The sequence below is a fragment of the Octopus sinensis genome, linkage group LG24, assembly GCF_006345805.1.
Source record: "Octopus sinensis linkage group LG24, ASM634580v1, whole genome shotgun sequence".
Taxonomy (NCBI): Eukaryota; Metazoa; Mollusca; class Cephalopoda; order Octopoda; family Octopodidae; genus Octopus; species Octopus sinensis.
The window spans coordinates 18,864,032-18,869,083 of NC_043020.1; the positions used below are offsets into that span (position 1 = coordinate 18,864,032).

The window sequence follows — 5,052 nt, forward strand, 5'->3', positions numbered from 1 at the left end:
TTTACCCACCTATTTTCAATTTCATTCGTTTTCAATTTCTTGTATAGTACTTTATCTTTGCAATCTTTCATCCTACACAAGCCCGATCTTCCTACTTCTAATAATAGCGGTTCTGTGGCATTTTTTACATAACATGCTATGTTTGGTTTCTTTTATTTAATGTTGTGTTCGCATCCAACAAGTTGTCTTCTCCCTCTTTTTCTTGGTACAGACAGTCAGTCTGAGTAACTTTTTGGGTGGAGTGACCCATATCTAGTTGGCACCTTCCTTGTCTTTCTGTCTAAGCTGTTTAGTTCGTCTACTGTCCGTGTGATTACCCCTGCTCCATATCTAAGGAGTGAAACTGCCCAGGTGTTGATAGCTTCGATCTTATTTCGCCCGTTTAATTTCAACTTAAGTATCAGTCTCCGTCTGCGTAAGTACTATACCTTAAATGTTTCTGTCATTTCTTTAACCATTAATTTATCCATTTCCAAAATCCCTAAGTACTTATAGCCCATCTCTTCTATCTGCTTCATAACCTCACCCAACTGTATCGTTAGTCCGTCCATACATTTGAATTATTATTATTGTTATCATTATTATTATTATCATTATTATTATTATTATTATTATTATTATTATTATTATTATTATTATTATTATTATTATTATATTATTATTATTATTGAGTGAGTGAGAGAGCAGTGCATGCCATCAAAGTGACACTGGCGTAAAATATACGAAGCCCAGTATACCCAGCATAACTACCCATCTGATAAGGGTACACTAGCCACATGCATCACAAACATATGCGCCCGACATGGTGATCTTATATCAAGATAAACAGCGCATGACCCAATTAGAATTTTCTTCAGGTTGAGTAGCCCACCCCATTCAAAAGTCCCTGAATAAGGGCTGTTTAATGATGTTGAACAAAATACCCATGTTTCGAAACGTGAATTTTCCAAACCCCAAAGAATTCCTTTCAACACATGGATATGATGCTCCCCCACTACTTCTACTCGTGATCAGACATGCACATGTCGTCAGTCACTAAAGAACATACTAAACTGGTTAAAGTCAAGCAAATCTGTGGTAATATTTGCTGTAGCTCTTCTTTTCTACCAAGACAAAACAATGTACATGATAATACTTCCAATCAGTGAAGATCAGAAGCTCTGAGGGGCACTGCCTGGTACTGCGTCAGGGCATTTATTATTATTATTATTATTATTATTATTATCATCATCATCATTACTACTACTACTACTACTACTATTACTAGTAGTAGTAGTAGTAGTAGTAGTAGTAGTAGTAGTAGTAGTAGTAGTAGTAGTAGTAGTGGTAGTAGTAGTAGTAAGGTGGTGAGCTGGCAGAATCATTAGCACGCTTGAAATTTTAGTGGAAAGCAATGATCCTGGATTTTTGTACCACAATATGTATGACAGTATCAAATCATCTGCTTAAAAGGTTCTAGGATTGCTCAAGATTGGATCGATGAGGATGGTTCTAAAATCAAACCCTTCCAAGAAACTATGCACAAAAGACACAAAGCATAGACCCCAAACAAAAACCGACCATCATTCAAAATCCTACGCATCTCCTCTAAAAAAAAACTACTTAGAAAAAGTTGCGTGAGAGGAACAATTCTTGGTGGACAAGAAAGATCCAAGAATTTGAACAGGCTACTAACTCTAACAACTTAAGAGCATTGTATGTCAACCTGAAAAGTCATTTTAACCCCCAAAAAAGGACGGTACAGAACCTATATTTCTTAACGACGGGTCCAAATTCCTAAGTAGCAAAGATGAAATTCTAAAAATATAGGCTAAACAGTTTAAATCGGTATTAAATGAAGAATTCACTACCAATCCTGAAGTAATCAATGAAATACTTCATAGGCCTATAATTGAGGAACTTGTAGAAGATTCTTCCTTGGAGGAGATAAGTACTGTTATTTAAAAAACGTTCCAACGCTGAAGCTCGTAGATAACACAGTATTCCCATAATTTGCAGCTGAATTATTTTGGTTATTCACACGCGGCTGGGATGAACGATCCAGTTTTAAACTTTACGAACATTTGTAGGTGCACTGGGGATACGTTTGTGTTCGTATGGTATGTATAAATATTTATAATTAGGTACGTTGAGTTACGTCATAGTGATGACGATAAAGGTTATATCCCTGAACTAGAAATCAACTGATCCGTGGCTTCACCTTAAAAAAACTTTTTTGTTCATTTCCCTCACTTTCAATCCATGTCTAAGTAATAAATAAAGTAGTTTTAGAGCTATTTGTCATCTTCTAGCATGTGGCATTACCTCGTAGTTTGCCCTTATTATAATTTTTATAAAAAAATATATATAAAATATATAAAAAATATATATAAATATATAAAATATATATATATATATGTATGTATAAACATATACACATATATATAAACATGCATATATACATACATACATATATATACATATATATACAAATATATATAGATTTATATATACACACAGACATATATCAAAAGAATGTGTTATAATACTATTCCACAGTCATTCCAACAATCCAACATACCTCCATCATCAGCTGCCCCACGGATATCATTATGGTTTCGACACCTGGGCAGTACTACTCAATCCGGTGGTGTCAACAGCATTATGATAAGTGTTGTTTGGGAACAAACAAACCTAAGAAACCACAACTATCAAACATATGTACAATTGTATCAATAAATAAATTCCATAAGTAAATTACAACCACTCCTAAATACGTAACTGAACAGGGGAGAACTCTATTAAGTCATAGAAAACTATAACCCGTGCCGTCTTCCGTAGTGTAATAACCAGATTATTTCAGTCAATCAATATGTAGGCAGAATTAAACACTAACCTTACTAAAAGTACAACAAGAGACAATTAAACCAATGTATATTGTATTGGTATTAATGTTAAAATGCAATAACTAAATTATAAGCTAAATTGCGATCCAACTAGATAATAATCCCAACAGTCTGGGATAGGGTCCTGTTTATTTTCTGACTTAATACGACCTTAGGTTTTGATTCCAGGTTTTGCTTCCACACCTGCAAATTCTTTTCCAGCTCTGATATAGAATCTGCTGAGTGCAAGATCATTAGCATATAGTAGTTTGCAGGGACTGACCAGTCTTGAATTCCTTTGTGATGGCCTAGAGGACAATGAAGAAAAGTTGGGGACTGACGACTGAGTCTTGATGGACACTTCCCTGTACACCAAATTCTTCATTGTACTCATTTTTAACCCTCACCTTATTGATAGCACCCCTGTACATGGTCTGTACAGCTTTCACAAGCCACTCGTCTACCCCAGCCTCTTCAGAGTCCACCATATCATACAGCTATCAACGGCTTTCTCTGTCAACAAATACCAAGTATAATGGTTTATTCTCAGGTAAGCATTCCTCTTGAAGTTGCCTAACTACAAAAATAGCACCTGTAGTGTTTCTCTAGGGATGGGGATCAAAGTCAAACTACATTTTGTCTAGCCTAATTCTGCTCCTAATTAATTGGGTTATAACTCTCTCCATAATTTTCCTTACGTGTTTAATGCCTCTATAACTGCTTCTAAGGTATCTCTCTTATCCTTGTAGCAGCTAACAATAATGCTGCCACACCAGTCACAGGTATTATGCAATCCTAAAAAACTTGATCAACTACATGGATGACTCGTCCATATCCAATACATAAAAGAAGACAGAGAAGTAATTCAGCATTATGTCATTTGTTGCAACTTCTCTGCACGTCTCCATCTCTGTTTGTCTGTCTGTCTGTATAGATATATGTTCTTCTATTCTTTTACTTGTTTCATTCATTTGACTGCGGCCATACTGGAGCACCACCTTAAAAGGTCTTAGTCGATGAAATAGAATCCAGAACTTATTCTTTATCAGCCTAGTACTTATTTTACCAATCTGTTTTGCCGAACTGTTAGTTACGGGGACGTAAACACACCAGCATCGGTTGTCAAGCGATGGCAGGGGGACAAATACAGACACACACACACACACACACACACACACACACATATATATATATATATAATATATATATATATACATGCATACATACATACATACATACTACATACATACATACATACATCATACATACATACATACATACATACATACATACATACATACATACATACATACATATACAGGGTGTCAATAAAGTCTCTTTACAATTTAAAAAGTTATTACAAAGGCAGTTGATGAGATATTTTAACCAGATTTGTTTTATTTTAATAATTGTTTATTAAATTTTTGTGTTTCAGATACTCTGTTGATGGAAGGGAACTGATTCACTGAACCCCTATGAAATAGCTACTCCTCATGAAAAGGCACAATGTGTATCCTGGTTTATTGAGACAAAATCGGATATTCAGACAATGTGAGAATCTGGGGATCAGAACACTCCCATGTGACTAGGGAGCTTCAACGAGATAGTCCAAAAGTCAATATGTGGTGTGGAATCATGTGCAATCGAATAATTGGTCCATTTTTCTTCAACGAGGCAACAATTACTGCAGATGTTTACCTCGACCTTCTGACCGAATATGTGGCACCACAACTGATTGATTTACAACCAACCATCATTTTCCAGCAAGATGGTGCACCACCACATTGGGGACGGCATGTTCGTCAATTCCTCAATCAAACATTTCCAGACCGATGGATTGGAAGGGATAGGCCAATTCCATGGCCACTGCCTTCACCAGATATCACTCCCGTGGACTTCTTTTTATGGGGTTATGTAAAAGATATCGTGTATCAAACAAAGATACAGGATTGCTGACTTGAAGCAAAGGGTTCGTAATGCCATTGCCACCGTTGATAAGGCTATCCTACAGTGAACATGGCAAGAAATCGAGTACCGTCTTGATGTGCTTCGCGCAACTAATGGTGCCCATATTGAGGTCTATTAAATAGTAGTTAAGAAAACTTTAATAAACAATTATTACAATAAAACAAATCTGGTTAAGATATGTTGTCAACTGCCTTTATAATAAAATTTTAAAATTGTAAAG

General features: G+C 35.7%; 1 long non-coding RNA gene across 1 annotated transcript in view; it reads left to right on the plus strand.

The window, feature by feature from the left end:
• The window catches only part of LOC118767733, a 17,598-nt gene extending 12,878 nt beyond the window's left edge, over positions 1-4,720 (plus strand). The window contains exon 3 of the long non-coding RNA XR_005003645.1: positions 4,480-4,720. This is a non-coding gene — a long non-coding RNA (uncharacterized LOC118767733). The remainder of the gene's footprint in view (positions 1-4,479) is intronic.
• The last annotated feature ends 332 nt before the right edge of the window (positions 4,721-5,052 follow it).